The sequence below is a fragment of the Dipodomys ordii genome, unplaced genomic scaffold (assembly GCF_000151885.1).
Source record: "Dipodomys ordii isolate 6190 unplaced genomic scaffold, Dord_2.0 Scaffold130, whole genome shotgun sequence".
Lineage (NCBI taxonomy): Eukaryota > Metazoa > Chordata > Mammalia > Rodentia > Heteromyidae > Dipodomys > Dipodomys ordii.
In genome coordinates this window covers 297,487-317,610 of record NW_012267346.1, presented here as the reverse complement: position 1 = coordinate 317,610, position 20,124 = coordinate 297,487, and the positions used below count along the sequence as shown (strand labels likewise).

General features: G+C 36.9%; 1 protein-coding gene across 2 annotated transcripts in view; it reads left to right on the top strand.

Annotated features, from left to right (window-relative positions):
- The window catches only part of Cdkal1 (CDK5 regulatory subunit associated protein 1-like 1), a 520,358-nt gene that overhangs the window by 372,918 nt on the left and 127,316 nt on the right, over window positions 1-20,124 (top strand). The window lies entirely within an intron of this gene.

Below are 20,124 nucleotides of genomic sequence, written 5' to 3'. Positions count from 1 at the left end.
AAACTATGCATTGCCATTACTTTCCCTTAGTAGCTTTCATGAGTAAATAGTAAAAGGAATAACCTAAATCTTGTTACTGTTGGTTTTTAGTATGCAGATATTTATATATGAGTATCAAAATGATATATATCATTTCAATATTTTATTGACCACATCCTTGTACGTTGTACACATACATTATGTGCATATGTGTGTATGGAGAGAAAGAGAGATTGCATTCGTGTGTATTGATTCCTTAAACAACGTACTCAACACTTTTGTGGGGTTTCCCTAGCTTTCACTGAAGTTTACTTTATTAGACACAGAACACCATCAATAGGTCTGGTGTGTCTGACATAACCCAGAAGGGTTGTGTTTAATCTCCCTCCAGAGTACTTTTCTTTTTATTTATCTTTCTTGGTTTCTTTTTGCTCTTTCTGTCTGGGCCTTGATCTCTTTTTGTAAGGTTTAGAAATCTCAGCCATTTTCTCTTCAGATAGTTCTTCCTTCATCTCTCCTTCAGAATCAGCTGTAATACATGTCAGGTATTTTCATTACGGTTCCCAATGTCTGTTATGTCCTTGTCTGTATTTTTCATTTCTCTTTTCTTTGTGTTTTTCTCTCTTCTCCTGTTTCTTTGGTATTTGATATTCAGAACCATCCACGAGCCCAAAGCAGCAGTGGCTTGAGCCACAGCACTGCTTTTACCAGAGGCCATGTGACAATCAGCTTTCTGTTACTGCAACAAAGTACCTGATTAATCAACTTATGAAAAGAAAGGTTTCTTTTGGCTCATAATTTTAGAAGTTCTTATAAACAGATTCATGACTTTGGGGCCTGTGGTGAGGTATTCTATCTTGGTAGAAAAATGTGGCAAAGGAGGCTGCTTCCTTCATGGCAGCCAGGAAGTAAAAGAGAGGGGAACAGAGGCCAGTATCCCCTTCAGAGACATGACTCCCAACTGCCTACTTCTCTCCACTATTTCTCACCTCCTGGAAAGGTGGTTCTCTCTCCCAGCGAATAGCCTTTGGGGAAATTACAGTTCCAAACTATGGTAGGCAGCACCCTATGAACTCTCAAGCCCACCCACATACCTGCTCATTCTCAAGTCTTCATCTTTGGGTGAATTGGATACATTCATATTTGTGAAAGTACTGTTCTAATTCTCTAGCCCTATTTCATCTGTTTTTGACCTGCTATTAAGCTCAACTATTGGCTTTCTAACTTTTGTCAATATTTTACTTCCAGAATTACAATTGGTTATTTTTCATAGATTCCAGTATTCTGGTTAAGGTTTTAGTATTTTCCTGTAGATACTTAAACATATTAAAGTGCTTTCAGAGTTTTCCTGTGTCTACATCCAATGTAGATTTGTTTCAGTTGTTTTTGCCTTATTTTGTTGTATTCCTCTGCCTTCTTAATTCCATCTCAATGTGCCCGGTAATTTTTTTTGAATAATGACCATTGTTTACAAAAACAAAACAAGATTTTACCTCTATAGATTCTGATTTTATTCCACCTTCCTCTAAGGAATATTTAATTCTACCTCTACCATAAGGTAGAAACTGATTATTTTAATCGGAAGGGTTAGTTTTCAGTCTTTCTGAGGACTGGTTCATTTCCTTACTTGCTCTAATTTTCTGAATATAGCCAGAGGTGGACTATTGTTTAACATCAATCATGGGAAGGGATCGAATTGTAACATTTGATAGTTCCTATAATATAAATACTTCCACTATTGCCAATTTCAAGCTGAAATTATAAATGGAGATCAGAAAAAAATGTGTAAAACCAACTTTTTTGGAACTGATTCAAAGCAGATCTAGTACACTACCAGAACCATTTCTGGGTGGTCCTGAGAAAGGATCACTTCTGGGTTCTTTCTCAAATTATGGCACTTCCTTTAGCTTCCATCTTTGTCTCCTCGCCTCATGAGATTTTGCCAGGCTCTGCATAGTTTCTCAGCTTCTTAGCTTTTGCTTGGTTCCTCAGGCTCCCAGGATCTCTCTCAAAACTGATTAGTGCCAGGGAGGAAAACATGGCTCCTAATATCTCTTTCTCCTTCTCCAAGGTCTTGGTCCTTCCGATCCTTATTATCTTGGTAGCTGTTGGATGTTCAAATATTCTATATTATAAATTTCATCCACCTTCTCTAATTGTTCTTGGCAAGGATATTTGTCTTATACAAGCTGCTTTGTCTTAACTAGAACAGAACTCATTGCATAAAATCAGCTTTCCAATTCTTCCCTTTTTTTGTTGTTGTTGTTTTTTTGGTCATGTGTTTTAGCTTCTAAACATAGATCCCTTAGTATCTTCCTCACATTTTTAGACCTCAATCATTAAGTCCTGGTGTAGCAAAATTAATTTTAAAAAGTTTTAGATTTCACAGAAAAAAATTGAATAGGGAGTACACAGGGTTGCCCTAGATTGTTTACTCTCAGACATGCACAGCCTGCATCATTACAGCCCTCTCCCACAATGTTGATTGACAACATATACCATTTCTTCTTGGAATCAATAGTTTACCTTAGGGCCTACTTTTCTTGAAGATAATCTGCATTTGTGCAAGTAGTAATAACCATATATCTACCATTGTAGTATCATCACAGCAGATTCATTGTTCTTATTTTTTTCTTCATTTCTTTTAGTCTCTAGGGTTTTATCTTTTCCTGAATAATATATATTTGGAAGCATGCCTTAGGTAGCCTCTGCAGATTGGTTTCTGTCACTTAGTAATATGCATGTCAGATTCCTCCATCTCTTCACAGCTTGATAGTGCATTTCATTTTAGCACTGAGTTCTCAGTGCTAAGTAATATCTAGACGTACCGCAGCTTATTTATCCTTTCAGCTCCAAAGGGACATCCTGGTTGCTTCCAAGTTGGGGCAGCTGCGAGAAAAGCTGCTATAAACATCTGTCTGCAGATTCTCCTGCACGATAAACTTTCAATTCATTTGTGTACATATCAGAGCATGGTTGTTGGATCATGTGGCAAGAAACTGCCATCCTGTTTCCTATAAAGGCTGTGCCATTTTGCATTCCTGCTTGCAGTAGGTGAAAATTGTGATTGTTTTACATTCAAGCTAGCAATTGAAACTAGTAGTGGGTGAGATTTGAGTGATTGTGATATTGTGCTATAGCTTGTAATAGTGACTCCCTTTCTGTTAGGAGTAGGGGGTTGATTTGTGTTTGGCTTTTGGCTTTTTTATTTTCTTATGTTGAGCACATATCCTTCCACTAAGCTGTATTTCTAACTCATTGTTGTTTGAATTTGCAGTTCACTGAGGACAGGGTGTTGAACATCTTTCATATGATTATTTACCACCTGTGTTTTCTTTGGTGAGGTGTAAGTTCCAGTCTTTAGCCAATTTTTTTGATCATACTATTTGTTTTCTTATTGTTGAGTTTTAAGAATTCTTTGTATATTTGGGATAGCAATCTTTTATTAGCTATGTGGTTCACAAATAGTTTCTCCCTATCCCTGACTTGTTTCATCACTCTCTTAAAGCAGGAAATGTTCATTATTTAGCACTTGTTGGAAAAGCTGCCAAACTTTGGGAGAAAGATTTTTTTTTTGAGACTATAACTTTTAAGTTCAAGATTGTGCTAGGACTTCTTGTGATGATGTTTTATTTTATCAGTGTGGGTTCCCAGTATTGAGGTCTCAAGAGCCAGTATTTTCAGATCTTTCATTTTTGTTCAACTCTGCATACAGCTGTCACCTTATTAAACCTATTTCCTAAGACTGCTGTGACCAAACTCATCAATGTGGAGGGCTTAAAATAACACAAATTTACTTCTCATACTTCAGAGGCTGGAGCTAAAGGACAAAGACCCACCTCCTCTGAGCCATAAGAAAGGAGCCCTTTCTTGCCTCTTTCTAACTTCTTCTCATTTGTTCACAGTGGCATAGCTTTAGTCTGTCTTCACTGTCACAAGATGTTCTAGTGTCTGTTGGTCTTCATACACTGTTTCTTACAAAGACCACCAGTCCCATTGGATTAGGAGCCCATCTTGTTCCTCATCTTAATTTGTTTTATTTATACAACTCTACTTCTAAATTAAGTCTCACTGAGATGCTGAGGTTAGGATTTCAACATAAACTTTTTTTTTTACTGGATACAGGGTGTGTGTGTGTGTGTGTATGTGTGTGTGTGAATCCAGAACATTCATAGAAATTTCTGCAATTATGCTCTAATTAAAATGGTTGCTTGGAGTTTTATCCTTATTGAATTCAGAAGATTCAATAAAAAGAATCATTAATTAAGATCAGCAATCAAAAACAAAATGTATAATGTACATTGAGAAGGTTTCATGACAACTTTTATTTCCTTCTTTATTTTTGTGGTACTAGGGTTTGAATTCAAGGCCTTGAACTTGCCAGGCAGGCACTCTACCACTTGAGCTGCACCATCAGCTCCATTGGGTCTTTGTAAAATTCCAAAAACTTTCCAATATTAATTGTTGTTTACTCTGCCTATTTCAGGTATTTTATGAAACTAACTTACTAAACTACAGCACCACTAGAAAATGGATAACAAATTTTTTATATCTGATTTAGTTCTTATCTCCTTATCCAAACCAGTCAATAATTAAAGTAGAATGTGACTTTTTTTTTTTTTGTCACTTGTGGGGCCTGAACTCTGGGCCTGGGTGCTGTCCCTCAACTCTTCAGCTCAAGGTTAGCACTCTACTACTTGAGCCACAGCACCACATCCAGCTTTTTCTGCTTATGCAGTGCTAAGGAATCAAGCCCAGGGCCTTATGCATGCAAGCACTCTACCAATAAGCCACCTTCCCAGCTCAGAATGTGACATTTTATGGGAGGAAGATCACAAGTACCAATTTTGCTTTTAGAAATATAAACTACTTGCTTAGATATATTTTATTCCTGTAAAGTCCTAAAATATATTCTTCTCTCCTAATCACATAAAATCAATTTCAATAGATTCTTCTTTCTTCCTAAGTACCTTTATACACACATTAATATAAGTTAATTTCAATGCTTTCCAGGTATTATGATACAGCTCTGATAAATGTTCTAAATTATGCATATTTATTATCATGCAAATCAACAGGGATAAAATATTGGTCAATTGAATTTTGCATTTGTATAAAGCAAGGGGTATATTTCAATCCTTCATTACATCCTTTTTAAATAAAGTGTAACAGTCTCAAAAAAAAAGTATAGCACTCTCAAATGAAGAATGAAAATTTATTTTTATGAAAAAAAATAATTTTTTTTTAGCTTTTGCAAGATTATATGTAGGAAGTATAATAGCAAGACCACTCAAACTAAATGAAAGTAACTTTGAACTTTGGGGTGAAGGGTCAAATTTTATTGTTTAGATTTTCTATTATATGAAAACTTCCTTCATTAGTCTTTTTCTTAAGAAATTCCAATGAGCCAAGTACCAGAGACTCATGCCTGTAATACTAGCCACCCAGGAGGCTGAGAACTGAGGATCATGATTTGAAGCCAGCCTGGACAGGTCAGTAAGACCCCTGTCTCCAGTTAACTACCAAAAAAGCTGGAAATGGAGCTGTGGCTCAAATGGTGCAGTGCTATCTTTGAGCAAAAAAGCTCAGGACAGTGTCTAGGCTCTACATTCAAGCCATAGAACTAACATAAATAAAAAGGCATTTCAGTGGTATTTTTAAATTATGGCTGAGCTTTGTAGTCTACTTAGAAAAGTTCAATGAAGTTTAAACAATTCTCTTCATCTTTAGCTATTAATTCATAGGCTATCTTTTTTAGAAAATTTTGATAAAAAATAATAAAATTGTCATGTGATATTTAAAATGAGCAAAGGGTGGGGGAATTAAAACCCCTTAGATATAGCAAGCATGGCTGTTAGAATGTTCATATTGATTTACGTTGATTATCCAGTTCTGATATTGATTCCACCTACTTACTCATCTTTTATCTTGGAATGGAAGAATAAAAGTATTGTATCTAAATATATGCCAGTGTAAGAGTCATAGGTCACTCACCAAGCTCCTAGAGTCTATATGTAAGATTGAGGAGACTGCAGATACTTCTGTCTCAACCAGTGTGAGGAGTGTTTTGCAAGGGTGGAGAGACATCCTAGGGTAAAGAGAGGCAGCTTTTCTGAATTACCCATGGTATATTTTCATGTAGATGACTACATACCTGCTGTATGTATTTAAACCAAAGCAAAAGGTGATACTTAGAATAGATGTGAAATGAAGAATGCTTTGGAATCATATGCAGAAGCTAACTCAATGATATATAATGGCTCTCCTAAATCTTTTTGCCTCTGAGATTAGGACATACTTTATATAATCCCATGTATACACAACAACAGAAATACTATATGAAATAGCTGTGCTCTTTTCTCTAAATATAGACATAAATACTTTTATGCTGGTCTATCGGGGCTAGTTTTGTTTTTGTATATGTACTGGAGCTTGAAGTCAGGGCTTGGGTTTGTCTTTTAACTTTTTTTCTCAAAGGCTAATGCTCTACCACTTGATTCTTAGCTCTATTTCTGGCCTTTTTGCTGGTTAGTTGGAGATAAGAATCTCATGGACTTTCCTGCCTGACCTGGCTTTGAACCATAATTCTCAGATCTCAGCCTTTTAAGTAGCTAGGATTATAGGTATGAGCTATCAGTACCCGTCACTTTCTGTAAATATTTTTAAAACTTGCTCCTAAACATGACTCTAAAGTTTAACAACTCAATGTTTTTAAGAACATCACGTTTCCTAAATGAAAAGAATACTGATGGTTTTCACCTACTCCATGATATAATTACATTATCTGTACAATCTCAGATTTTCAAATTAAATGTTTTTCTTTGAAGAGAGGAACAAATACTTTCAGACATTTTATGTTCTACATTAAGAACATTTTATTCCAAATTAATTCCAAAGCCCAGCTCTAAGAAAGCCCCTATTTCTGAGATCTGTTCATTTGACTGTCTTAGCAATCTTATGACCTAGTTGTCTTTGATCCAGTCCAGTTGCTCCTTTAAACTCCTCTTTTCTGGACATGACACTTTTTACTTCCATGCTGATGGAATTTTTACTCCATCATCCTCTTTGGTAACAGAGAAGAAGCATGAGCTAGATCAGAATCACAGAGATGCTTGGTGCCTCCTACCTTCTAGGTTTTTATGGAAAATGATATTCCCTTCTTAAGTGGAAAATTGAACTTAATGATCTCTAAGACTTCTTGAAATGCTTACCCAATCAAGCCTTGCTTAGATGTGGTTTGGTTTTCCCCTTTCCACTTAGGAATGAGATGACTTGACTACTTTCTTTTTCTTTTGCATTAAATAGGTCATCTCTACTTCCCATAATGTTACCTTCTATTTATTGTGAATCTGATGACTTTTCATATAATTGGTTGTTCAACTTCTTTCTGAATGTAAGCTAGAAATGCTACGCTATAATGCTTTAATTATTTGTGTGGGAAGCCTCAAATGGTAGAAGTGACATTGACTGTGATGGACACAAAGAGTCTAAAACATGTGACTCTTAACTCATGCAGTAAGTAGAGCTTTGCAGATCAGATTTTTTTGTTTAAAATGTATATTTTTAAATTATTTAATTGATGTATAAAAACTGTCTATGGGATACAGTGTCATAGTTTGGGTATATATGTATTGATGTTTCAGTACCAATATGTATTGATCTGATCAGGATAATGAGCACATATATCACCTCGCACATTTATCATTTCTTTGTGTTGAAAACAATCAAAATCAGGCCTAGTAGCTATTTTGAAATCTTCAGTTCAATGTCATCAACCATAGTAACCCACTGTGGTCCAGAACATTAGAAGTTATTTCCTATCCACTGATACTCCTGTGCCCAGTAACTATCATTGCTCTCTTCTGCCATCACCACTCACCCCTCTCTCTCTGTTTCTTTTATGTGGGGTCTCACTATGTAGCCCAGGCTGGCCTAAAACTTGTGATCCTTCCCCACCTTAGCCTCCTAGATTATTTGACTGTAACACCATCCTAGCCTTCTTTTATTTATGTAAGACCAGGTTTAGATTACATAGCATACAGAAATGAGAACATAGTATTTGTCTAGAGAGACTTAATTACTTAATGTAATGCCCTGTAATTCCATCCATGTTGGTGCAAATGACAAGATTTCATTCATTTCACAACTGGCTAATATTCCCTTCTGTATGTGTATGCCTCCTTTTTTCTTAATCATCCATTTATATGTTCAATGGCACCTACCTTGATTCTATATCATGCATAGTACTTCAGTAAATGTGAGAGTGAAGGTATCTCTTGACATACAGATTTCCTTTTTTGGGAGATATAAGTGTGTGTGTGTGTGTGTGTGTGTGTGTGTGTGTGTGTGTGTGTGTGTGTGTGTAGTGGAATGGAGATTAAAATTTTAAGACCCTTGAGATAGGTACATTACCATGGCTTATCTGGATGGACTAAGTGTAATTACAAGAAACCTTACAAGAGGAAAGAAAGAAGTGAGAGTTAGAGGACATGTAAGGACAGAAATTGAGGCCTGATTGATGTGTTTTGAACGTCAAGAAAGAGTCCTTGAACTAAAGCGTGCAGCCACGGAGCCTCCAGAAGAAGCACAGCACAGCCAGAAACCATGATTTTTTCTCATCTCCAAAACTGAAAATTTCTCACCTCCAAAACTGCAAGATGATAATTTTTCAAAATTGAAGCTGGCAATGGTGGTGCACACCTGCATTCCCACCACTGGAGAGGTTAAGGTAGGAGGATTACAAGTTGGAGGCTAGCTTGACCTACATAGCAAGACCCTATCTCTGTGTACACACACACACACACACACACACACACACACACAATTTATGTTCAACCCAATTATGTTGATTTGTTATTGTAACAGTAGAGAACAAGCACAGCTGTGAGGCTGAGAGACTTTTAGAGACAGCTAAATTAATTGATCTTTAGGCATTTTTTCTACCTTTTTTCTTGTTGCCACCCCATAATTCCTATGTCTGTGAACACTTAGATGCTACCCCACAGGCATGATAATTACTGGGAGAAATTATAATAGTGACAAACACTTGGTATGTTTTATCTCATTTCATTCTCACAACTCTGAAGTAAGTACCGCTATTAATGTCACTTTACCTGACCGGAAATTGAGGCTTAGTATAGTATATTAACTTGCCCAGGGTCACACAGAAAAGATCTTGCTGTGTTTCTCTTTCTATGTCTTACCAATTCCTCCCAGTACACTCTGTGCCCCCACGTTGTGTGACCACTTGTTCATCTTCTCAGCTTCATACTCTGCAGTCATTCTCCCCTGTGGCAAGGGACAGATCAGGAGAGCTTGGGCCATTTGCACTCATCATTTAAGGCATCAGGTAACCTCTGTGTATTAGTCTAGGTTTTAAGAAACCTGGAGATCAAGCTTCCTACCACACAATATAGCACTGAACCAGAAGTTAGCACCTGTTGAACTCAAACAATGTGTAAAATCGAATTCAACCATTAAAAGTAGAAGGTTGCCTATGCCTGTGTGAAAGATGAAAGTTTACCTGGTAGAAGCAGCCGCATGTGAAGACCTGGGCCTAAAACAACTAATGGACATTATTAAGCACAGCGTTCATTCTGTATGGTGTGTTACTGTTGCTTGGCAGTTTGGGAAGGTGGAGAACAAAAATTGGCAGGAATCGCCTGTTGTCTATAAATGAGTCAGGAGCTATAGGCAAGACAAATTCAGATAGGCTTATAAGCTATGTTAAGTAGTTTTAACCTGTTCTAGGGGGTGGGCGGGAAGGGTAATTAGGGTAGGTTAGCTTTACCAAATAGTGCTCTTGTGTTTGCTCTAGAAAGCTTATTCTAGGTGTGGCATTGGAGAAGGACAGAGAAATAACCGAGTAATCAGAAAGCACTATTAGAAGATTTGGAAACAACTTAATCAGTGGATTTAAGGGATCTCTGAGACTTGCTCCTGAGAAGTTAGATAAACATTTCTTCTTTGAGATTTAGTAATCATAAATCCTATACTTCACTGCATGTAAGTAATTATCCTGTGTTTTGTGGAGAAAATGAACTCACTCCGTGCAGATGGTCACCGCACTGACTTTTCATTCATAACAGACTCATGGAGCAAACATTTGTAGGCCAAATATTTCAGGAGGACTCGTGAACATTGCCTAAACTTTAGAGGAACACAAATTGGGCTGTTTGTTGTTGTTTGTTTGTTTGTTGCCTTTTCCTGGTGGTGTAAGATCATTCCCTCCACCAAGGCTGCAACTTTTCCACTTGGGAGGAGAAATGGGGACCTCTACATACTCATTCCCTGACTCCTCTCTGTCCCTGTCTGAATTGATTTTATCTCTCTGTTTCTATTTGGCAGTTTCAGGATGAACTTTTTCCTCCTACTCTCTCTTTGTGTTTCTGTTCTTTTAAGTACCATAAGAAAAGCTTGTCAACTCTGAGTGTACTTGTATGTTTGAACCTGTGGAAACCTATCTATATCCGGGAACATTTAAAGAAGCTGGAGCTGTGATTGTATCTTTGTTTTTTCTCCTTTTCTTCCTCCTCCACTTCCTTTATCTTCTATTCCTCCCTAAATTCAACACTTCCTTTTATCTACATTGATACTCAAACTAAAGGAAATGAGGTAATAAATAATGTTTGGAACTTTGAAACATGTAAATAGAAAGTTGTCAAGCCTTAGCTGTTAAAAACATTGGCCAGCCACAGCAACACCCTGACCTTGCTGGCACTTCAGTGAGCATTTTGGTTGTCCACCATCTTGAACCTTAATGCTTGGAAATTTAACAACTTCTATTAATCTAGAGTTGATTGAAGCAGAGTGTGTGTTTCTAAAAAGAAAGTGCTCTCCTGGAGTTTTAGCCAGGCATGTGTGTTCAGGCTGACACAATACTGCAGTACAGGCCCAGGGAGATATGAGGTAACATGTAATGACGTGTCATCAAGGGGACCTCTATTACTTTGCATCCCCACCGATGATTTTATAAAAGAACATGCTTTTCATTAACCTCACTCAATCATCCTTTCTGAATCCCAACCTTTTCCTGTGTGTTATTGCTACTCCTCCCCCAATTTCTCTGCACCTTGCCTCTTGCTCAACCTTCTGTTAGGGTCTTTGACAGCAGTGTACTGAATTCTGTTGTTTGGTAAATCCACTTTTTGTAGTCAGACCCACACGACAGGGTGGGTGCCAGCACAGAACCATGTTTTTGTGGGATTAGGTTCTGTTCAGGATGGTAAAAATAAGGGGAAATACCCTCATAAATTTGTTGATACTGAAAGCTCTTTTCATAGATTCCTCTTCTTAATTGTATGCCATTACAAGAAGAAATTTGGAAATCCACTTTTGGTTTTTGGAATAATCACTTCAAGTTTTCTAAAATCTAACTTTAGTCTAATCAAGAGTTTGATATATTCTGAGAACCTTGATTTTAGTGACAGTAGTCTTACTCTGTGCACTGCAGTGAGTGCATAGAAAATCATTTAAAAGAAAAAAACAAAACCTCAATTAAATGAACTCATCTTGTTTCTTTTCTTTTTTTTGCGGGGGGGGGGGTCCGGTCATGGGGCCTGAACTCTGGGCCTGGGCGCTGTCCCTAAGCTCTTCAGCTCAAGGCTAGCGCTCTACCACTTGAGCCACAGCGCCACTTCCGGCTTTTTTTTTTGCTTATGTGGTGCTGAGGAATTGAACCCAGGGCCTTGAGCATGCAAGGCAAACGCTCTACCACTGAGCCACCTTCCCAGTCCTCATCTTGTTTCTTATAACTAATTTCTCGCTTTTCTTTTCACATTTAGTTTTATCCTGCTTCCTTTAGGAATTTTTAACTACCAGAAAGTGGGAAGAGATAAGATTGATTACAAGATTTTTCCTCAAATTCCCAAATGGCCATGTGTATTAATATTAAAATATAGAGAGTAAATTTACATTAAATATAGACTATAAATTCTATCCTTAGAAAAATCATCTTTATTACATTTCAGTCTATAATTTTTTCCAGACCTGATTACATGCCTTGTTTTATACTAGTCTCAAAAAATTGCAAAGATCTACATAATTCCTTTATACCTTTTATATGAACTTGATTTATTAAAATTGTCATATTGTATTTGAACTCATTTTATTACCTTAATAACTTTAGAAGTGAGTAGACTCTTTGATAATTTTTAAAAGTAAAGACTCATATAGTTCTGTGTCTTATTTTTTTCTCTTGTATTTTTCCTGTAATAATATTGACTTATTAATAACTCCATATTTATAAGAATCTTTCAAGGTACTTAAAATGTAGTTACAAGTATTATAGCTAATGTTAAATGCTTATTCAGGTCAACAGAAAATGTTTGATAACCTAACATGAAATTCATTTCTAACTCTTGTCCTTTCAAGTTTTGTTTATTTCATAATTAAGGACAGTTTATTCAAATGTGATCATTTAAGCATTCAAATGAATAAAAATGTACCCATGAATTAATTTTTCATCTTAGATTTTTATAATCAAAGACAAATGTGCTGAATACTTATTTCTCTTTCAGAGAAATGATATGTGAAATGCTAGAAGAGCTAAGGAAATAATCTTTCATTTGAATGTTAATGTGTGCTAGAAACAAACTTAGTCAATGCTTTTATCTATTTTTATTTCCTGTAATTGTTTCAGCAATACTTTTGGAGTATCTAGTATTTCTTCTTTGTGGACTATTTAGCAGAGGCTTTGAGAAGTTGAGTAAACTTGCCCCATATTACCTAATAATTTAATGATAAGTCTGAAATTGAGATTTCTATTCATTTGCCCTTAGTGTTCCTTGCAGTTATAAACAGCAAAATAAATATTAATTCTGGAAATTCAGTTTTAGAACACTTTGATGATTAAAAGAAACTATTAGTGATTAATATTTTCCTATTTGAGAAATTATTTATAGACCTTTCTTTAAACTTCTTAAAATTATTTTAGTCTTATAGAAAAATTATGATAGTACAAATATACCACATTTATCCCAAATTCACTTGTTTTTAACATTTTATTGACTTTACTTTTTCACTCTTCCTGGAAAATGACAGAAATAGAGAATCATTGATACTCCTGAGCACGTTCAGAATAGGTTACGGATATCCTTTTTAACCCATTAATAATCAGAGTGCACTTTCTAAGTTTAGAATCTTTTGTGGCTACAAAACTGGTATCAAATTCATAAAATTTAGTATGATCATAATACTTTCACTTAAGCCACAGTTCTCATCAAGAATTTTGACAACACTTACAGTAGGTGTTTTAAGAAGGGTGGCAGCTTGCACTTGGTTGTAATCTCATTGGGCTCAACTGTAATCTCAGGGTTTGTAAGCTTTTGTTTCATGATGCTGAAATTTTTAAATCATGGATGCTGGCCACTTGGATTATGGGATGTCCCTCTTTTAGGGTCTGAATTTTTCTCAAGATTAGGTTGAGAAGATACATTCTGGCCTATATATTGAATAAAAATAAGTTCTATTCGCTTCAGATCATCACATCTGGAAGTATATAGTATGATTTGTGCCTTAAATAGTAATGTTAAATCTAATCACTTAGTTCAAGATATGTCTGGTCTCACCATTGAATAGTTACCTTTTTAGGAGTAAGATAACTTACTCCCAAGTATTAGAGGAAAGGTAAAGTAAGACCTTGGAAACTCAAAAGTCTTAAGTGGCTTAGTTCACATTTTCGGATTTATTATCACTTGAACTCTTGTAGTTATGTAGTTTAAATCTATTCTAAATCTTTGCATTATTTCTAAAAGATGTTAATGCTGAGCTTTCATTCTCAGAAATTAGACTATTTAAATTAGTGTTTAGTGACAAAGATAGAAACTAAAGTGGGGAAGGTTGATATTTGTTTCACTGAGGGCCTGTTTATTTACTTGACAGCTAATAACTGTAGAATTTTCGTGGTCAAACATCGTATAAATCAAAAAACATATGTAGGTTAAGAAAAGCTAGGTGATAAACCTTTGATTTTAAGGAGAAATTAATAGGTCATAAATGAAACATTTCTCCTGAAATACCGTGAGACTTGTCACTGAGGCTAGCTGGATATGACAGTGTCAGCTGCATATGATTAGAGTCAGAAATACTCTTCATCTCTCTCATATTCCTTTACTGCCTTTCTTGTCAACCTTTTGTATCTATGAAATCACAAAACACCCTCTCAGATGACATTCTGTGTACTTTGAACTTGTCATATTAGGAAAAAGTAATATAAAGAGATAGAATTTTCATGCAACTTCTAGTTGGTAGTTGGTTCTAGAAACACACACACACACACACACACATACACACACACAAGTAACTACACTGTCATAATGTCCTTTGCTGACAGAGACTGCTCCGTATAGGCTGCGAGGTTTTCATTCTTCTCCAGTCTTCAGAACAAAGCAAAAACAGTCACGGATAGATTAAAGTATACATAAAATAGAATTTTTAACCTTGTCCTGGACTTCTTCCTCTTTCATCTGTCCATTATATACAGTGTTGGATTATCATTTTTGCTTTGTGCTGGTTATTTTAAAAAGAAATTCATGAATTTCATGTGTGAATATGTAAACTAAGAGACCACCTTTTTTGAGTTGTACAAAATTTCTTCAGATAGTCTGATTTGAGATTTGTAAGGAAAGATGAAGAGAAATCCAATTTCATTTTCTTATAAATCTTGTCAAAACTACAGATTTTTATTGCATGTATTATTAACTCTCAGGGATAAGCAGAAAGAAAGAACCAATAACAATATTAAGATAGCTGGAAAGCATATGAACAATTGGAAACCTTAGTCCACTAATCTGGGAACCTAAATGCCAATATGTCAATAGAGGAAAGCCAGAACCAAAGTAAAGAGCCACTTAATGGATCCTACATACTGTGGAGCTCACACTACAGATGCAGTCAACTATTTAGGGGAGGAAATGCATCTGTTCTGAACATATAAAGCCATTTTTTATCAGTCCAAATTATATACAAAAATTTACATAGCATTTGCATTGTATTAGGTAGCATAAGCAATCTGAAGATGATTTTGAGTATACAGGAAGACCTATATAGATTGTATGAAGTTGTTACACCCTTTTATGTAAGGTCTTGAGCATGAAGGAACTCTTTGTATCTCTGTAGGTCCCCAGACTTTAGAGGAGCCCTACATTGGGGAGGTAGCTCAGGGGTAGAGCACTTGTCTATGCACACAGCTCTGGGCTTAATGCCCTGGGGAGAGGAAATAGGGAGAGGTAACAAGACTGTCCCTCTCCATAGCTGGCTTCCTACCTTGCAATACAATCTCTCTCTCTTACATGTTCTCCTGACATTGTGGTATAGCTACCTCTGAGGAAAGAGGCAGGGCCTGAGAGGGCTAGTTGCTGAGGCCACATCCCTGAGAATATGCTTTTAGTGGTAGCAAGGGGTCTCCCTAAGAGTAGAGAAGATAAACACTGGAACAGCAATGCTCAGCACCCCAGGAAGTCTGTACTTCTGGATTTGGTTAGAAGCATTACTGTCTGCCAATTTCCTCAACAAAAAAAAATGGTCAAGCCTGCCATTGAGTACAGAAATCCACTGTCTGGACATCTATTTTCCCACTTGTGTGAAAATGGGCTTATTTCTGAGAAAGCAAGTATGTAACATGAATTACAAGAAACTAGAGTGGTCTGCAGTGTTTAATGGACACTTTTCTAATTTCCTAGCCCCTTAACCACTGATGCTCCTCTTTTTTTTTTGATGCTCCTCTTGTCCCCAATCCTTCTACACACATACATACCATCACTCTTCCTATGTGGGCAAGGAGGGAGAAGGGAGGGAGAGAAGAAAATATTGCTTCAGAAAGAGCCAACTGAGAAATTTTCATGCTGGCCCTCTCTCTCTGGTAGCTCTGCTCTGAAGCATAAAAAAGAATTTGGCTGACTTCTGAATTGACATAACATTGAGAGAATGGAGAAGATTGAGCCATATATTAAATTGTCTACTGGTTATCAAATAAAGATTCCTTTGTCATAAAGGCCAGAGATAAAAAAATAGAAAATGTGTATGTTTAATATATGGAACAAAAATAAGTCTACTTTGGACATAGCACTTGAGGAGAGGATAGGTCAAAAAGCCCAGCCACTCCTGAAATGAATCTTAGACTCTTATTATTGGTGTGATGGGGCAGAGGGAGATCAGTGAGGGCTGCATTGCTGATAGAGGTGACTTTTTCTCTTTTTTTGCAGTAGGTGCTAAATTAGATGTAGAGAGTAGGAGAGTTATCAGACTTACATTGTCATGTCTGACCTTCCAGGTCTCAGTCCTAGGTTCATAATAAAAACGAGTTGTGGGCTTATCTGAGATGCTGTAATAACTGACACCGAACAGTTACCAGTTTCTCCTCAAATGGGGTGACACCAGGAGTGATTCAGGGTCATGAGGGAGATGCATTAGTTTTGATCAGTTTTTAGAGCCATATAGCAGCTTATCTGTGGGTCGTAGAAATTTCGTTTTCTCCATTCTTTTTCATCATTTTTCCCCCTTGGGCATTGTGTGGATTAGCTTCTGGAAGCTGGCATAAGACTGCATGGTAATAGGGTTTGTGCAGTTCCAAATTGTGGGTCTACAGTTTGGGGCTTTCAAGCTCAGCCTCACTGAATATTAGATTAGTAAAGGGACATTACCACCTCTGCAGAGAAAAAAAAAAAGAGGCAAATGTTGAATGACAGTGTGGAAACCTATAGAATTCCAGGGTCCTAATTGGCAAACCGTACACTACATTGATTTTATCCCGTTGCAAGATGTTACTCCCATACTCTGATAACTAACTTGTTTTTTTATTGTTTTTGGCTCATTGTAAACAGCTCTTACTTAACTAATTTATGGCTATCAGACATTATTATTAAGCATGTAGAAAAAAAACATTAAATAAGTCATTTGCCCCTTCCCTCCTTAATTTAAAAAAAATTGATAACATAAAAGTTTAAAGACAACTAGAAACAGTGTTGTGCATAGCACATTTGTGACTCCACACTGACTACCCTTTGGTTAGGATGGGACAGGCTGTGTTTTTACACAGTAATGGGAATGTAGTCTTTACTCTGCCAAGGGCCATTTGGATCTTTATAACATAATTTGTGGGGCATACAAAATTACAGACAGATGAACAGTAGGCAGCCAACAAGAAGTTCATCCCATCACATACCAAATGATATGGGTCCGATGTTCTCCTTTCCTGATTGCAACTAAATCCTTCTAAAATATGATTGGGAGAAGCATTGTCTTTCATTATGTTAAAGAGATACTTGAAATCTTAGAAACAGTAGTGAATCCTTTCCATGGGTAGTGTTTGTATCTATGAATTGAACTAGAAAACAGGCTTGAGTATCTTTTCATCTGAAATGCTTTGGACCAAAAGTGTTTCCATTTTTGGAGTTTTTGAACTTTGGAATATTTGTGTAGACTACCTGTCAAGCATTTCTAAGTAAAGACACTTCTAAATAAAACCAAAATGACTCAAAAATCTAAGAAAGTCAGTCTTTTAATTAAAAATATTCAGTATTAAAACATTGAGAAGAAAACATAGGAGGAATTTAATCTCCATGTTCTTTGTTTGTTTGTTTTTTTCCAAATAGTTTAGCTTCAGTATAACAAAAAGGAGGAGACCTTGAAGGGTGGGGGGAGGCACAGCATTTATTCTTGTGTTCTCAGGTATTTAGATATGTTACAAAATCAGGTAACTAATATTGAGGGAACAGATTGGTCATCTGACTACATTCTGAATAATTTGTTGTGTTTATTTATTTATTTTTGTTGTTGGTTGTGGGACTTCAACTCGGGGCCTGGGCACTGTCTCTGAGCCTCTTTGTGCTTAAGGCTAGTGCTCTACCACTTAAGCCACAGTGCCATTTCCAGTTTTTGAATAGTTAATTGGAGATGAGTCACATGGGGACTTTTCTTCCCAGGCTGGCTTTGAACTGTGATCCTTAGATCTCAGCCTTCTGAGTAGGTAGGATTACATATGTGAACCATTGGTACCCAGCTGTTATTTATTTTTAAAGCATGAGTAAACTACTGTGTATAGCTGTTATTTTTGTCTCTTAAGCTATTGTTCTTTCCATGAAAAGAAACTGAATCCTATCTGTATATAACTTATCAGAGAAGAGAACAAGCTCTGAGAATATGAACATGCTACAAGAGATTTGTGCCTTGAATAGAAACTAAAAGTGAAATCCCATAGGATATTTACAACTTCTGTCATTTGTACTTATAAAAGTAATGTCTCTCTAGCCTAAAACCTGGCATTTTATTTAGTAATCTGCTTAAGAATCATGAAGAGGTCATTCATTGGTGCAATATTAATGCCCAATGTCAATATCCAAAAATTTTGCAATTCATTCAGCAAATGTTTCAGTACTTACTATGTGCTTGGTTGCTTGGTAAGTATATGTAGTGCTTGTTTATAAGCTCTGTTGAGTCCAACAGCTTCATCTGGCTTGCTTTCTGTGTGCTCCCTGGCATGGTGCCTACAACATGAGGGGTATCTAGAAAATATGATGAATGGCTGTTTTTCAATTAATCCATTAAGTTTTAGAGCACAGAGAATGGATTTTTACATACAGCAGGTGAGAGTGGAGACAGAACTGTCGGGAGGCTCTCCAGAGACATAGAAACCATTCCTGAGTAGCTGTTCTCAGAGGAATGGACAAATGGTAATGAGAAAGCCTCAGTCCATTGTTCAGGGACCAAGGGGCCAGACGAATGGTAGTGGGAAGGGAATCTGTAGGGAAATAGGATAAAGAGATGAGGAAGTGATACTGACAAACAGTTAAAGTGTTGTGTAGCAAACAGATGCTGGACAGACCTGGTAGCCTGAATGAGTAGTGGGGGATCCAGCACAAAAAGAGGTGATCTGGAACTGGGCCTTTGAAATTATCTACGACATAGAAGTGGAAGTAGTGTTAGTAGGATGTGGATTCAGGAGGATCCAGGGTCTATCTCACGAACAAGCTTTCGCACAGTGTTTGAGCAGCAGGAGGCCTTGGAGTTTTCTGCTGAGGAGAATGGCAGTAGATGATCTTGCTTTGGTTTTCTCACACTGGCCTCAGTAAAGAAAGGCTAAACAATGGTTCTATAATGGCTCTAAACTCTGATTTCACTATAGCCTCACCTGGGGAGATTTTTTTTTTTTCCAGTGGGTTATGAGGCCTGAACTCTGGGCCTGGGTGCTGTCCCTCAGCTCTTCAGCTCGAGGCTAGCACTCTACCACTTGAGCCACAGCACCATGTCTGGCTTTTTCTGTTTATGTGGTGCTGAGGAATTGAACCCAGGGCCTCATGCATGCAAGACACCTTCCCAGCCCCCAACCTGGGGAGATTTTTTTTAATCACAAATTCCAGTGTACCCCAGATGAATTAAAGGCTTGTGTACCAGACATCAGTATAATTTAAATCCCTAAGTGATTCTGCTGGGTAGCCTGGCTTGCTACAGATTGAGTCAGAAGTGGCAAAGTCTAGAAAGGGGCCAGATCCTGAATATTTCAGCTTTGTAAGCCAGGTGGTATGTTGCAGCCATTCATTGCAGGCATTATAACACTAATATATGCACTATGTAAGGAATAAACCCAGCTCTCTTCCAATAAAAACTTTATGTATGGAAATTTGCTTTTCATGTAATTTTTATATATTACAAATATTACAAATATCCTTGGCATCCCCCATCCCTGGCCATTTAAAAATGTAAAAACAAATGGCAAAGTGGGCAAAAAAAAAAAAAAAGAGATGAGCACTTTGGCCACAGACCATATTTGGCCAACCAATCATGAAATTTGGGCCCAGATGGTCCAGGAAAGAAAGCATTCCTATACTAATCTAGATAGGATGTTCTGATCACTTAGAATGGCAGAGTGAAGACTAGTGATACTGAGTTGGTATTTACAGAAATTCATGTTTTTGCTGTTATTTTCAGTGTCCAGAAGTTACTATACAATGACCTTTGAAAGAAACAGTGGGCATTATGTAGTCTTTGGTGCCTTTGATTTTGTCCTTTTGCTTTTCAGGGATTTGACTTCTGTTGAAAGGCTATTCTGTCCCGTTGCTTGCGATGGCTACTCAATTTGGCAGTAATTATTATGAAAATTAGCCAAGTCTCTCTTTATGTGCTCACCATGCCACTGTTGCCAAAGAATGA